General features: G+C 34.4%; 1 protein-coding gene across 3 annotated transcripts in view; it reads right to left on the minus strand.

Moving 5' to 3' along the window:
- Positions 1-17,667, minus strand: part of LOC106663869 (furin-like protease 1) — a 418,429-nt gene that overhangs the window by 94,188 nt on the left and 306,574 nt on the right. The window contains exon 1 of one of the 3 annotated variants that reach the window (XM_014389074.2): positions 12,109-12,150. The exons of the other annotated variants lie outside the window; for them this stretch is intronic. The gene's annotated coding sequence lies outside the window, so the exon portion shown is untranslated. Of the gene's footprint in view, positions 1-12,108; positions 12,151-17,667 lie in introns of those variants that run through there. 3 annotated transcript variants of the gene reach the window in all.

A 17,667-nucleotide genomic window follows, 5' to 3' on the forward strand; every position in this document is an offset into this window, starting at 1 on the left:
TTGAAGAGCAAGTTCTAGAGGAAATAAATTTTGTATTGAAGCACATAAATTTGAAATTAATGCTTAACGTTCGTAACGCCAAATTTTAATTAATTGCAGAATAACAACTTCCTCTTTTAATAACCAACTTCAACACAATCACACTCACAAACAAAAGGGAGAAAATGAAGGAAAAAGAGATGAATATAGAATGAAAGATAGATAAATTTTACCATACATTAGATCCTGGACGTCTCTTACATACGCCATGAGTATTATATTTACACAATAATAATGATAATACATCCGTTTTGAATTACAAACTATGGAACAGCGTGTATTAAGATTATCTTTCCTTAAAAAAACTATTAAAACCAAATCTAAATAACATTAACCTCATAAAAACTACTGAACCAAAAAGAGAAAAGACATAATAGCAGAAGAAGAGTGAAAAATGAAAAACAAGAAAGACAAAATATGAGAAGTGGTGAATGATAACAATCTGAGGGACAGCCAGAAAACAAGTGAACGTAAGGATGAAAAAGTAGAAGAAACAGAAAAAAGAGAAAAAGTTAAATAGGTAGACAAATAGATAGATATACAGATAAAAATAAAGATAGAAAGAAAGAGAGAAAGATGAGGAGTGAGAGAAAAGTAATGTGAGGGGAGACAATGAGAAACAAGAAATAGAATATGCCAAGAACGGAGAAGAGAAAAACGGAGATTAGCAAAAATGAGACAGCAAATGTTGAAAGAGTGGGGAAGAAACAAAAGAACAAAAGAGATAGATTGATAGATAGAGCGAGCGAGAGAGAGAGAGAGAGAGAGAGAGAGAGAGAGAGAGAGAAAGAAAGAAAGAGAGAGAGTGAATGTGAATGAGTGAGAGAAAGAAAGAAAGAAGGAAAGAAAGAAAGAAAGAGAGAGAGAGAGAGAGAGAGAGAGAGAGAGAGAGAGAGAGAATAAGAGAAAGAAAGAGGGAGATCAATGGAGAGAAATATAGAGGAAAATTAAAATGGAGCGAGAGAGATAAAAAGTGAGATGTGGTGAAAGGGAGAAAGAGACAGCCAAACAATGAAAATTAGGAAAGTGTGTAAAAGGAAGAAAGTAAAACCTGGAGTGGGAATGAATGAGTAAATAAGAAAAATGTGCAATGTAGGGACAAATAAAGAATAAAAATGAAAGAATGATAGGTAGATTTAATACATTTGTCTCTAATAATTCCATTATCGTACATCTTATCCCATATTTTTCTTTTCTTATTAGATTATATGATATTATGCAGTATATGAAATTATATGATTATGTGATATACGCGATTTACCCAGTTAAAATCTTTATAAATCTTTAAAATTTAGGTTTTAAAAAACCTGAGTAATTTCACCTATTTAAAACATCGTAATTACTTTCAGTTCAGCAATGTTGAAATTTTGAAAGACTTCAAAAAAGATTTTACATAAGAAATAAACAATTTGTTTAAGAAAAAACTTTTTAGAGTAATTTTATTAAAATCATATCACTTATACATTTTCCTTACAACAGAAGAACTGTTACTGTCAGTAATTGTAGCCCATAAAAAGTAACCAATGGGAAGAAAACAATATCTTTAATGTTTTGTAAATGGATTTAAGAGAAAGGGGTGAAACGAGGTTTTAGCACTTTATACCTCGGCCCCAAGAGAACGTGTGGAGGAAAAATCTGTTTTCCGCTATACACTAAGTGGGCCCTAATGAACGAGTTGGCCTCGCCCGTACTCCCAACAAACTTTTTCACCAGCGAAGAAAAATTGATGAAATTTCAAACTCTACCCCCTGCACGGATGGAGAGGAGTTAAATAACGCATTAAATGGCGAGGCTAAATTGTACCTCCCATTGTGACAAATCCTCGTTTATATGAGGAAAACCGGTCGTTTAATGTATACTGACACCTGAAAAGAGTTCTGGATAATTGAAGAACAAGTTTACCTTTTGGATTTCTTGCCACCTGTAAATTTTAAATCACTTCGTAAAGACGGGAAATTAACCGTTGTTTTATATGTGTCTGAAAAATAGAAACGTCCAAAATTTGATTGATTTCAACTCCCTAAAAATCCCAAGAAGGACGAAAATTTACAACGATATAAGGTTATTTAAAAAACGACGAAAGATGAATTAACGGTAAAAAAAAAAAAAAAGGCGAAAGCGAGAAAAAGAGATGGGAGAGAATGACATGGATAAGTGGGTGAAAAAGAGCACCAAGCATAAAAAATTTAAAATGAGAAAGAGAAATAACGAAGAAGGAAAAGAGATAAAGAAAGAAGAAAAAACAACGAAATGGAGAAGAAATGCAAAAGAGATATAAAAATGTGGATGGGAAGAAAGAGAATGTTACCTACAGACAGCGAGATAGAGTAAGGAGGGAAATAGAACCGGAAGATAAAAACTGAACTGAACATTTTTTTGTACAAATTTAACACAATTCACTCCCACCTTACAATTATCAGGGAGAACAAAAGATTGAGAAATAGATAGATGGATAGAGAGAGAGAGAGAGAGAGAGAGAGAGAGAGAGAGAGAGAGAGGGCGAAAAGTGACAGAGAAAAAAAGAGAGCGTGTAAACACCAAGAAAGAAAGAAAAAGCCAAAAAAACTGAGCAAGAAAAGGCAAAAGAAAATATAAGAGAAAGAGAAAATATGACTTTTTAAATTTTTGTTCATTAAGTTTTTTACCAGAACGAAGGACGAAAAGAAAAGAAGAAAGAGGGAGGAAGAAAAAGAGAGAGAGAGAGATAGGGTGAGGGGCGGAACGTGACAAAGAGGGAAGAGGGAGAGAGAGAGAGAGAGAGATGTAAACGCAAATAAAGAAAAAGCAAAAGAAACTGGGCGAAAAAGAGGCAAAAGAAAATTTACAGAGAAAGAGATTTTTTAAATTTTTGATCACTAATTTCTTCTCCAGAATGAATGATGAAAAGAAAGAAAAGAAGAGAGATAGAAAACAAAAGAGAGAGAGAGAGAGAGAGAGAGAGAAAAAAAGAGAGAGAGAGAGAGAGAGAGAGAGAGAGAGAGAGAGAGAGAGAGAGAGAGATTGCATAAGAACATACTTAAGTTCCCCATACTTCCTTCCATTCTTTGATCGAAATTAGAACAGAAGGAAGGTGAATTAATTTAAACGAGATCCGAAGCCTTTTTACTTATTAAGGAATCACCGGCAAACACCCTAACGCCTGAAAGGGTCTACCACTAAAACCACCATTATACCACCGACCCAGAGGGACACACTTCCAGGAGGGAAATTACTTTCTGTTGAGAACCGCTGAGAATTAATACCTGATGCTACCTATTAGACGTATATAAATACGTTTCAACCCTCACCGTTCATTATTCTTGCCTTTCCAACTGAGTGTGCGAAAACTTAAAAAAAAAATTCCACGTTGCAGTTTATGCTCAATAACATACAATATAAATAATATACGTTTTAATTAAAAAGAAATATATTAAAAAAATATATATATAAATGTATATAAATATATATATTATATTTCACTCTGTTGCAGTTGAATTACACAAGTTCATAGGCAGATATAATTGAAATGAACGATTATTTTTTGTTTCTGTTGTCAGAAAATATTTTTTTTAGCTAAAAACGAAGTTTTTCACCCCCTCCCAAAAAAACTCGGAATTTTCCGAACTTGAACCTGGGGGGGCGGTAGCCGAGTGGTTAAGGCGTCAGATTCTCGGCTAGTAGATCCCGCGGTCGTGGGTTCGAGCCCCACCGTCGCCCCTGGACTTTTTCTGACGCCTAAGGGGACCGCAATTGAATGAAATTGACACGGCACTCATCAATGGAAGGGGCGGGATCGGATCTCAGTGACCCTGAATTTGGTCCCAACCCCCTTCAAAAGTGAGTTTCTTCTATGGAAGAACACCGGTACAACGGGGGCTCAAGTTCACATTTGTGTTGCGAGCCCTCCCCCACAATATGGAGCCAGGGATAAAGTACAATAAGTTGTACAGCTCAGCTGCAGTGCTCAGGAGGGAACTCCTCCAGTCCCTGGTATCCAAATTAAAAAAAATATATAAAAAAATAAAAAACTTGAACTACATGCCAAACAAGACTACCGTATATAAATAATTTTTTTCTCGATTCTTAGATTCAATTGGCAAGAACGCTGGAATTTTTCTGGTGTATTCATATTAAAAGAAAGTTTTATTCAAATCTCCCATGTTTCAAGCCTTCCCTTGGAAAAAAATGAGGCTGTTTTGTGTATCTCAAAACTAACCAAGTATCATCTCTGTTAGGACGAAGTGAAAGATTTGATTTAAAATAAAATTTTGCCCACTCACATAAAAACGCAAATAAATAATACTAATGTTATGCCATCTGAATGTGGAAATTTGTACACTGAAGATTCTGTGTTAGTACATTGAGTAATATTTCACTTGGAATTTAACCCAAAGGTATTGTGGTTGCAGTAATTTCTCTTTAGAGTTACTTGAAGTTTTATTTGCTAAGTCCATTTGGATGAAAGTATTGGCGTATAAAGACGGTATAAAATGACAGTTAAAATTATAGAAAGTTCAGATCTAAATCACCCCGGGGCAATTCTCTTTTACTTCGACTTTAAGTTATTAATTATTATAGGATTTCATTCTCTTTACCTCGTCCAAAAAGTCACAATGATCAAAGAAAATTATCAAAATAATTATTATTGACTCCGCAAATTAAGTCTGATCCAAATAACGTTTTCATAATTTAATTAAAGTTTGTTGATTACAAGCCCTCGAGGCCTTCAACGTAATTACGTCGGGAGAAACTCAAGGAGGTAACCGTCAGGTCATTAATTGACCATTGCCCTCTAGAAAACAGAACTTCTGGCAGACACTCGACCATGAAGGAATTGTTGTGACATAAATCCTTGGATTTTGATTTTTTACCCAGACCCGGCGAAAAAACGAAAGTGGTTAACAAGTGTTTGTTGCCATGGAAGTCTTTAGTGGTAATTAAATTACTTGAGCCGTTTTAAGCGAACCTGAAGTAATATAAGAGTAAACAATTCTGGCGAAGTAATCCCCGAGAGATATTAAATGTCCCTAGGAAACAATTTCTTTAACCAGGTAATTAAATGAAGACCTTCTCTCGGTCGGAGGATTGTTCTTTCTAATTTAATACACTGAATGCTCCGTAAAAGCTTACAGCCGGTTGAATTTCGGGGAAAATAACCATTTTTTGGTTTATTCGTTTGTTCAGTGCAATGCAGAATTGATACCCATTTCTATTAAAGAAGACATCGTGGCTTAAGTGTGGGTAGATACTTTTTTCTTCTAAAGCTGCGATATCCAATTTGGAAAAGAAATTAGTCCCTTCAGAAGTTTAACGCCTATTCAACAATTTTCGTTTACGCTATTTTCAAGTTGCGAAGTTTTGATGGCTTCCTGCCAGAAACGCTTAAGATTGATTAACCACTACTTTCTAAAATTCTTGAAATATTTTTTTCTTTATCGACCTATCTTCCTTAGCATGTTTGTGAAAGATAGAAATTACGAATGGACATGGAACAGTTTTGTCTGACATTCTCTAATATGCCCTCATAAAGCACCACGGCTGAAGAAAGATGAATTTTACGGCTCATATCAAAGAACGAGTCGATACAAATATTTATCTTTTGTTTTTTTAAGGAACCCAACTTATCTGCTGATAACACCATCTCATGAACACTTTCCTCCACAATAAGTCTAATATCATCTTGCTGTGGATTATGCAGAATTTCTCGAGGTTATCTACAGATGCCCGACTATATTCTACGATATCTGTTTTCACCCATTGTGCGAGCAAGGGCGACCCAACTCAATTGAGGATAATCCCTCACTCTCCGAAACTCTAAATTTCTCTAGAATCCGCTAAATATCAATTTTTCCCAGATTGCAGTCCATCAACATCTCATATGTAATGAAAAAATGGAAAATTCAATACTTATAATTCCTTAACACTTACCAGCCCACAGTACTCGTAAGTCAATTACAATTCATATGTTTAAATCAATGACAATAAGGCGATGTTTGAAATTAAATATAATTGTACAAGAATCAAGGAATTAAATTTAAATTTTATACAAACAAAAGAGAGAGGCGCCTGATACACTAGATTAGACAAATTTTCAGCAATGCGATAATAATACAATGGTATAAGTATTTAACAAATATAAAATAAATTTATAATTTTAATAAAACAAAGAGACAAAAAAAAAAACATAAATTGTCTAAAGCGAGAAAAAACTCACGGGTGAGGTCAGCGAGTGGAGCGGCGAGTCACAAAACAAATGCGGAGGAGATCGACACGCACAAAAGAAGAAACGGTCGCGAATAAATTGCGCATGTAACTCGTACACAAAGTCTTACACAAATTTACGGGTTGCGGGACTGCCTCGAACACGTGCGGTAGCGAAGAAGAGTGTCTCTGGACCTCGTCGTCAAGCGAGTCTCCAACAACAAAACCCGTCACTTCACGGCCTTTTAGATGCGCGACGTACAGATCATAAAAAATTCACACTTAACAACAATAATTTCATGTAACTTATACTAATTATTTTTTAAACAAAATATATACAAAATATACAAAAATATAGTATGCGTTAACACCCATCAACCAGTATAGTGTGTTTAATTGATAATTTCAACTAATCATACTTTTCATCTCAACCAAGACCTTACATAAAAAGAATAATTAATTGAAAGAAGTAATTTGGACAATTAGATTACTAAAACATAATGGATGTAATATTAATAATAGTAACGTGTGATGATTAGTGGCCGGTAGTCGATGATTATTCAGAAATCGTGAGATACAGTCAGGTGTGATGTAGGTTTCAGAAAAACATTTTCTTTATCGTGCCAACGTTTCGATCTTTATTGAGATCATCTTCAGGACCTGGGATCGATAAATACATTGTTTAAATTTAACAAATTTTCCCTTCGTCGGCTCTTTTCACCTCAAAGACGCCGACTCCTTATACAAAAATGTCTTTCTATACCGACTTCCTTCCCCATCCCTTCAAAATCCAACGTATGTAAACATAAAACTGCAATAACTCACACTTTTTTTGGCTTTGCTTAGATGCATACGGCCAGTTTCCTGTGTTGCCAGCTACACAACCCGCCCGACCCGCGCGAGCCGACCAAAGCCACCCCCGGGAAGAGACCTAGAGCGCCCCCCCTGACTTATTTTTTTTTACAATTGGGAACTCCGCCCTCTCTTACGGGTGAATTCGATGACATTTGGGTTTTTGAGTCATATAATAACATATACGAATACTATCAATAATAACTTTTTCCTTTTTACCAAGACTTTACATAAAAAGTAGAATTATTTGAAATAATTAAACAGATCAATTATGAACGTTAATAAAGGATGTATCTTAAACTGAATCCTTAATGAGCCCAAAACCTCGTGGAACAATACCACAGGTATGACCCCCGCGGAGAGATTCATAGAAGGACCATCCCCAAAACTTACAAAATAATTACTGGAAAGCAACCGCAACCGAACCTGGATTCTGGTTGGACTCCTGACAGGGCCACTGCCACTTAAGAAAGCATATGCACCGGATAGGAGTACAGACAGAAGAAACACTGTGCACATACTGCCAGGAAGAGGAGGAGACCGCAGAACACATTTTACGTTTCTGTGAAGGTCTATGTAGGCAACTAGGACAAAAAAAACCGTAAGCAAGATCCTGCACTAAGGAACCGCTGACAAGCTATGGAAGATGATTAACAACCTGAAGCTAGCCAGTGATTTGTAAAAAACAGGTGAGCACAACTATTCAGGTCGAGGTGCAGGAGGCATTCTGGCCGCCAGTTTTATCCGTATCCCTATTATGGCCGCTGAACATATATGGATTAATATAGTAACTGATAATTTTTAAAATCTTAACGTTAGAGTTAAGAAGTATCGTGTAAAATTAAAAAAAAAAACTTCATTTTATTGGAAAATTCCATTAAGATGGGTATATCGGCCAATATCGGTTGACGTCGGGAATGAGAGGTTTATTTAGTCAAATAGTGACCGCATTGTCCGCGATAGACCTAAGCCCTGTGTTTACACGAGTTCCTCATATATATAAACCTCTTCCCCGCCATCATCGTTTTCGTTTGACCAATGTTCCCGTACGTAGAACTTTACAAACTTATACTACATTGTGGAGAAATCAGTATCGGGCGTATTAGGAAGAACTGGATAAAAACCTTACACAGCATTGCCCACTCATTTCCATTTTCCATCTTCAATCACTTATTTGACGTTTCCAAGCTCGGTTATTGACAACCACCCCACTCGTATCACTCATCAAAGTCATGAATACTTCAAATTGTTTTAAGGCAAATAAATTCAAATTTATTCTCTTTATACATTGATAATATTCAATCTGTTCACATATCATAGCCGATTAAAGTGTTGCATTGATATTCGTTTAAAATTGCCATCGATGAAAAAAAACTTGGCAATCCCTCCTCCCTTCCCTGTCTTAATTATATTTAAAACATAATAATCATGTTAATTACTAGTCATGTAAGTTATGAAAATTTTTATAAAAAGTCATACTAAGGCCTTTATTTAAAAAATTGAACAATAAAGTGAAAAATTCTCCCATCTCTGAAACAACGAAAAAATGTAAGGCACAAAAACAAAGTAAAGTTAATCAACAAATACTCAACATAACACAATATATTAAAACATTGCTTAAAACAATAAAACACAGGCGTAAAAATAATTATTCACAACGAGACTGATTCTTAGTACAGGAAAAAGTCAGGTGTTCTGCCAAACGTTCAAATATTCTTCATATTTAAATCGCCCAATTAAATATTCTTGAAGCTCCATTCTATGATCCCAGTGAAAACACAAGGATTTAAATGTTCCTTTTGCCCACAAAGTAACTCGAAAAATCCTTGCGAATTTTCTTTCGTTCTTTTTGTTTTTAATTTTTTTTTTAATTTTTTTAACGAGGGTTCGCAACAGCAGAAGTCATATCAATCCACAGCGTGCCGGTATTTTAGAAAAACATCTCATCTGTATGTATGTATAATCCAGCGGCCGTGCATTCGAACCCTGGAGCTTTACCTCAGGACGGGTCAACGCCTAAACCGTTGCGGCCACCGACTCACCCTCAAACATTCATATTTAAAAATTTAGTTTGGTGTATTTTTACTAAATAAAAGTTGCGAAACTGAAGAAGAAAAAAATTGCAGTACTTAGCACGGCCAAATAAAATATAGTATTATTTTAAGAGATAAGTAAAAAAATGAACATGACAAATGATAAGTACGAATAACTGATGATGGTAATAGTTTGCATTATGCAAGCAGAAACCCTTTCAACTCATGGTGAATCAAAAACAGTTATTTTCTTTGAATAGATAATTCGATAATTCAAGTCTGCCGACTAAAATACTCAGCAGGTCTCAACAGGACCTAGCCTTAAAGATAAAGTTAGAACAGAATAATGTTTTCATTATCTCCGATGTAATTACAAGTATATCAGCCTTCAATAATATAATTTTATATTAAAACTCAGCATAAAAGTCAGTTTGAAGGGAAACATTGAAAATGCTTTGAATCTATTTTTATTAATTGAAAAATTTAACAAATATTCACACCTATTTATAATATTGAACCCTATGATTATTTAGAAATCATCATAGATGGGGTCTAGTGTGATGTAAGTTTAGAAAACCTTTTATCGTGTCAACGTTTCGATATTTATTCAGATCATCTTCAGAGCCAAATTATATTGATTTTAGTATTATATATTATATTAATATCCATATAAATTCACATTGTTACCGGTAGGATTTAAGACATCCAAGTAACCATAGAAACAATTTTCCCCTCTCAGCCCTTCGGCCCGGGGCAATTTTGTGTAATCCATTATTCCCCGTTCGGATTCGCGTCACTTGTGCCACGTCATCGAATTTAATCTGCTCTCTAAAGAATCCACTTGGCAAAAGGCTGGTGTTTGTTTTGGTTTATTGACATTCGGGTTTATTGACCTAACACAACTAAGGCCAAAGCAAACAGGTCCATGGGGAAAAATAGGACGTTATTTTAAGTTAAATTTAACTTATGCGTCGATTCGGTGTTTCTCATAATTTATACAATTAAGTTTAATTGTGCCACCCTTTGGGAGAAGATATACAATTTAATGGGAAAGATCAAAACGTGTTATAAATTACAACATTGTCAATGTAATTAATCTTGATAACTCTACTTGTTCGTTGTTTTATATTTTACATTGTAACAGGTTTTTAGTAATCTATCTAAAATCTTAATAGAATTTGAAAAATACCCATTATTATGTCATGTTTTGAAGTGAATTATTTAGGAATATTTTGCCAAACGTAAATTGCCATTAGTTTTCGGTTAGAGAAGATTGTAAACAGACTGAAGTTTATACAGACTTCCTGTATTTGCATGCATATATTGTTTTCTGTCATCCAGGTCTGTATGTACTTGCTGATATATGAAGACGAATTTTGCATGATGGTTTTATGGCAAAAATACACCGGAATTGAAAACCAGGATGATTGAAAAATCCCCAAACTTAAACTTATAAAGACTCAAGAAATTCTATCTAATGTAATCTTATCTTTCAATCTGTTTCTTTTATCTAACCTTCCATATATTTAAATTAATTCTTTGCATCAACAGCTATTTCATTTAGGTTTTTTTTGTCGTATGTGCTATGCTTATGACAATTTTAAATAACACGCTCAAACGTTTGAAATTCGTTGACATATATAAAAATACTGAAAAACGTTTTTGTTTAATAAAAGAAGTTACGACGTGATTTTCAATTGAAACTTCTTTTATTAAACATAAACTTTTTTCAATATCGCTCTGAGAAAACAGAATATGGAGATCATTGTTGGCAGACTCACAGAATATGGATTCAACTCAGAGATAACAAATCGATTTTCGACAAAAAATCTCATTTCTCAGAGAGAAAAGAATACAAACGGAAAACATAAATTAAAACAATTGGTAATTTTATTTTATATTATCTCACCAACTTTATGTATTTTTATTGTTTCCGAACGGGTTGTACGCGCTAGTTTTTGCCCGACGCGTTTCCGCATTTCTTCATCTTCAGAGATGGTTTTATTGTCAAAAAAGACTAACAATTGAGAAAACATTGTGATCCAAAAATTACGAAGTTCATAAATTCTACATAAATTCATAATTTGCTTTATGCTTATCTTCCGATCTATCTAATTATCTATCCAACTGGACAGTTGATATTTCAGTCCACTGTATGACCTGCCTGCAACTTCATTTAGTCACAAACTTGCATATGGACAATTTAATAACTGCTGCCATAAGCTCAAACGTTCTAATTTTTTAATGTTTAATCTGTAAAATTAAAAATAAAATAAAATCAGCTTAACAGTTCTTTTACTAAACTTCAACGTTGCTGAAATTTCAGTGTTTTTCTGAAACACAATTTTCTAACTGTTCTTGGCCAACTGTACGATAGAGAGATTCAAGTCTAGTAAAGTTTTTCAACAAAAAATGCAAAACGTTCTTCACCAAGGAAAACTTTTCTCTTTTAGTGTTGCACCTCGTAGCACATCGAGTGAGACTGAGGTCTCATCAAAGGAATTAATCACCATATCTAAAACCTAAGTAATTCAGTCATTAGCTGCTCCATCGTCCGCAAATCTAACCCATAGCCTCACCCCCTTCAACGATTAACTAAATCCGGTCTTGTAAATGGACGATCCCGGTTCTCGGAAGTGGAAAGATAACTGGGCTTTAAATAAGGGTGGATCTGGATCTCTCTCTCTCTCTCTCTCTCTCTCTCTCTCTCTCTCTCTCTCTCTCTCTCTCTCTCTCTCTCTCTCTCCCGGTACGTTTTCCGTTGAAATAATTCCAAGTTAAAAAATTAATAATTTCGTAATAGTAGAGAAGAACAATAATACGAATTTTGACAATAGGGAGAAAATTGTACCATGATGTTTAGATTTCAACCCACATAGAAGTTAGTAGAGGCATAAGATTTGGATGAAACGGCAAATATACCGAACCTCACCTTGGACACATCTGTATCAATTTCCTTACCATTTCCATTCCCACCGAGAGTTTTATCAATAAAAAAACTTACCGACTTAAAGATAAAAATAATGAGTCATCACGAACAAATCCACCGCAAATATGAAGTTGTTTCATACCTGAAACAGAAAATATATCATCTAACACATTATATCATTACTTAAAATATATATTTATGAGTTTCTAAAGCAAAAATATGACAATTGTATGACGTAATAAAAATTAAACTGGATGTCAAGGATTTCTGAACAAGAGCCAAACAGTATACTTCTTAAGTTCGCTAATTTCGTGGTCCGCTTGACCAATTAATATATTTCACTTAATTAAGGTTTTTAGCTGAGATAAAAAAAGTCAATGGCACGAGCGGAATTCGAACCCACGATCTTCGGCTAGATACGCCGCTGCTCTACCACTTGAGCTATCGTGACCTCGATCCACTTGGACACTAACTGCTCCATCTCAACCCCACCTTTTAATTTTCCCTCCTTTTTGCCATTTTTCAAATGTCGTGTAATCGGATTGGATTCTCGGCGACAAATGAAATGGCCATGGAGAGCTTTAGTGAAGTATACTTGATTTTAATTCATTAAATTCACTAATTTCGTGGTCCGCTTGACTTAATATATTACAATTAATTAAGGTTTTTAGTTGTGATAAAAAATGGCAAAAGGAGGGAAAACTCATAAGGTGGGGTTGAGATGGGGAGTTGATGTCCGAGTGGTTCGAGGTCACGATAGCTCAAGTGGAAGAGCAGAGGCGTATCTAGCCGAAGATCGTGGGTTCGAAACCCGCTCGTGCCATTGACTTTTTTATCTCAACTAAAAACCTTAATTAAGTGTAATACTTCTTAAGTAATGAGAGTTGACATACGCCCTCTAAAAAAGCCAAACCAGCAACAGCCAGAACAAGAAAGCGCTTAGATCAAAATACTTAACTATTCAATAACTAGAAGTTCTCAAGTTAAAAGTTAACTGAACTGTCATTGTTCAACCGATATGTAGAATAATTTATAATTGTTATTTTTGTTTTTATAATAATATTAACTTAAAATATTATGTACAATATTTCCATTAGCTTTCAGGTAGTTTCGTTAGAACGTTTTTCGTGCTACTATAATTAAGCCTGAATAGAATTGCCTAAGGTTCTTGATTATTTATGTAATTGCATGTATTAGAAGTCATTTTACTGTGAACAGTTTCTTTTAAGATGTTTTCGTTTATTTTAATTGAAGAGTTTTTATGCGTTTTAACCCGACTAATTTTTTTCTGTTTCTCCAGCCACGTTATGATATATGATATGACAGCAACCGCCTCTCTCTTTTCTTTATCCTATTGTTGGCCTCTCTGTACCTCAGGGCATCGTCAATTATGGTGAAGATAACACAATACGCATAAAAACTGAAACAAGGTAAAACGTACTGGCCTGATTAGCATTTACACTACCCAAAAGTACTTGATATTCCTCTAGGTAATTATTGATAAGCCCCTCCATCAAGGGTAATAAATTACATTCACATTCCACAATTCATTCACACATCAGAGTAGACGATATTCCGCGAGATAATTGTTGACGAGCCTCTATATTCAATCTAATAAATTTGTTCCAATAAATTACACATGAAAGTACAAAAATATCTAATGGGAAAAAAATATATTTTTATAACCGTAAGATATTAATCAGCGATCTGTGCCTGTTGTCGTGCTCAAAGGCCCAAAAAGTGTATCTACAGTTATGAAACTAAGTATGAATTGGTGAAGCGACGGCACGTAGATATATAGTCTTAGACATCGAAACGTGAACTCACAACTTACTCCTCCTGTACACATAAATCTTAAAAATTGTTGAAACATAATAATAACAGCGGTTTTTTGAAAATAAATTCGAAAATATGCCGACTGTTTGTCAGGAACGCAACTGCCACGAGGCGTCAGATGTTCAGCAAGGCGCAAACTGGACAACTTCAGAACTCGGCACCAATTAGTCAATTCGTGAGTTCTCATTTTCACGTTTTATACATATTTTATAACCCTTTGACAAAACAATTTTATGTAATTTGACAACAAAAATATTACAAAATATGGCAAAATTTAATCTAAGAATGGACCTTAGTGGCGGTTAACAGTTAGCGGTTACATTTTTTTTATGATTCCGTCTTTATAGTGCCTATTTTTAATAGGCGAACAGCGAAAAGAAATGTTTCAAGATAATCAGGGACGATAAAAATATACTAAAATATTCTAATAACGCATTATTACTCACAGAATCAAACCTAAAATGTCGCGAAACACTAATGGAAATAACATGTATTTTAATAAAATGACAGAAAGTTAATTTGAAAGTTTTAAAGTTCAATTTGGTATGATTTGGCTTATTTTTTAAATTCTATTTATCTTTCTATTCTTCATCTGCTACAGACATGGTAAAGTAAACAGACACTATAAAATAATTGAAGCTACATAGATCCACGATTAATTCTGACATTTTAAATCTTCTAGAACATGCCTATATTCAATAAACGTACAGCGAAAAGAAAAGTTCCAACATGATCAAGGTATGATAAAAGTGTACTGAAATGTTCTAACAACGCATTATTCCGCACATAATAAAGCTTAAAATGTCACTAAACACTACTGGAAATAAAATGTATTTTAATAAATTCATGAAAAATTGTTTTGAAATTTTAATTTCAATTCGGTATGATCGACTTATTTGTTAAATTTTATTTATTTTTCTATTCTTTGTTAGACATGTTAAAGAAAAACTGATGCCAAAATAAAATAAATAAAGCTAATACATCTAAGATTGATTCTGATATTGCAAATATTCTCTAACATCTTTATAAACTATTTATATTGAATCTTGATGTCAAAAGAATGAATTTAATCTACATCCTTTCAGATAAGGAATCCCTTTTGGGTGGCAAAGAGTAAAGGGTGGTGATCAAATGCGTTTTTTTGAGGTGAATCTTATTCCATGGATCTTTTAAAAGGCCGGGTTTACTTCAACCTTAATCCAAAATAAACTAATTGTACCAAATAATAAAATTTGATTAGATATTCAAAATTAAAACAATTAACGCTAAATGATGACTAGTAAAAGAAGTCTTTCGCTATTTTGATAACTATGCGTTCAGCTGGAACTAGGATTATTCTATATGAGTGGACAGAATAAAGTAAGATCGTATGGATCAGACAAATCGTTTTCACACATAAATAAACCTTCTTTTTTTAAATCTAAACGAACAAGAAACGGTTTAAATCGACCAAATTGTTCTAATACATGGGCGGTGTGTTCAACTGGAACGACTGAAATTTGGCAAATTTTGTAATTAAGGTAATCTGGGACGATAAAAGTAATTTACCCCATGGTTGGCAGACCCCTACAAAGTAGCACATCCTTCAAGTTAAAGTTGGAAAAAAGCGAACCGAATCTGATTAGCCGTTGAGCGTACCGCGTGTAAGTGTTTCCCATTAATCGCCGAGTACCTTAAAAACCAGTAATAAATTCGTGACTTGGCACGGCTTTACTGAACATGCTTTCACATTCAGGCGCAGTACGTATAGTAATTTAATGTTGTTTTATGTTGCATGCGTCTAAAACATCTGTAAGACCGTATGGTGTCATATATGTAATTGAAAGAAAGAAGAAACAAACTGGGATTATAAAACCACAGAAAAAGCTGGCTAGAGCTTTCGGTTCATATTACAATTCAGCACCTGCTAAATCAGCTCGGCGTACTAACGACAGTACTCACAAAAGTACTCATGCACAATTCTTATATCAGATGGCATTACTAGTCGATTTTTAAATGGCAAGGAATTTTCTAATTCCTTAGAATTACCCCTTCACGTAATCGGACACATGGAGCAATTTTTCTCTGAAAGTCGGACATTTACGCGGAGCTTGGCAGAAACTATGTGTCCATATGCCATCCACGAACGTATGAATAAGTAATATAATATATATATAATGTATATGTATATGAAAATATATATANTATATACCAATAAAAAATTGTTACCATAAAATAATAAACCCACCACTGACGATGCCGAAATGCAGAAACAAAAATCTTTAAGAATGGACAGATTAAGATAATTGTAAATGAAGAAACTGCACGTCCAAGGCTTCACAGATCCAACAAATAAATCTCACGATAGAAGCTATAATTAACCATAGATTTCTAGTACAATAGTAGATCCTTCGGAGGATCTGACACATAGAAAAACGGTCATCCTCTCCCTATAAGGATCGGCAATACAAGGTTGACTCACGGAGTTTTTTTTTGGACCGAAGCCCGCGTACCATTTAAATTACTGGGTATCATTCCTTACATCCATACAGAGAAGGCATATGAATACCACCCGATATGAGAATTGTGCGTGGGGGCGGCAGCAACTACCTGGGCACGCAGTTTCTATTGTTGGAAGAAACAGGGTTGCTTTATTATACATTATATAGATACATACAGAATGACACATCTACAATGAAAACAAACACTTCGAGTCCTGAAGATGATCTTAATAAAGATCGAACGTTGGCACGATAAAGAAAATGTGTTTCTAAAACCTACGTCACACCATACCGCATGTCATGATCTCCAAATAATCATTACACAGATATCAAAATATGTCCTGTATGTATTGTGTATTGAGAGTGAATGTGTAGTATGAGAAGGTCGATGGCTGACTATTGACCCCACCGACCAAAAATTAGTTTAATTATATACAATGTATAGCGGGTGTTCGATGAATATCAAGTAACTGACTGAATGACATGTAAATAGGAAAGAATTAATTGATGAGTGAGTGAGACTGTCAATGGATTTGGATTCAGGAACTGAGTGTGTTGGGGCTGAAATGACCTAGCTCGAATTAATATCTTCTGGAGACCACCCTCGATGGATGGACCGAGGTCTGGCCGCTATTGGCAGTCCTAGTACCTGTCCATAATTGTGTAAATTACACAAAAGCTGGAATTGCCGGCGAGCTGTGAGAAGTGTTAAGTGGGAAACACGTCCAATTTTCCATAAGATTGTATTACCCCCGTGCACATCTTCCCGATGCTACGCAACGCTAACCTACTTTACGCTCTGCGATCCCCACTGTCCAGATTTTCGTCGGGTCGCATCGAGTACAGTCGAAGACAAAAGAACCGGACACTCATATTTTTATTCAAACTATATGTATTATTGTTGTTATATTAATTACAACTTACTTATTTTAATATAAACGAAATTTACCGAGATCAAAAATTTATCAGTTTTTTTAAAATTGGTTTTAATTTTAATGGTTTGATAAAAAATTGATCAAAACACGGGAATACCATTTTTTGATATAATGAATTTAACTAACAGTTTATTACACGGTTTTGCTCATAAAATTACACCGTTTTCGTCGAGTAGCGTCAGAAAAGGACATCCATATTTTTTGAAATTTATTTCAAACTAAGTGTATGTCATTTTCGTTATATTAATTACAACATCCCTATTTTAATGTAAACCAAATTAAACGAAATCAAAAATTCATTAGTTTTTATAAAAATTGTTTAATTATGATGGTTAGGAAGAAAAATTATCAAAACACCGGAATAACTTTATTTAAAACAATTA

Source organism: Cimex lectularius, unplaced genomic scaffold (genome assembly GCF_000648675.2).
Source record: "Cimex lectularius strain Harlan isolate CLEC.00 unplaced genomic scaffold, Clec_2.1 scaffold7, whole genome shotgun sequence".
Taxonomy (NCBI): Eukaryota; Metazoa; Arthropoda; class Insecta; order Hemiptera; family Cimicidae; genus Cimex; species Cimex lectularius.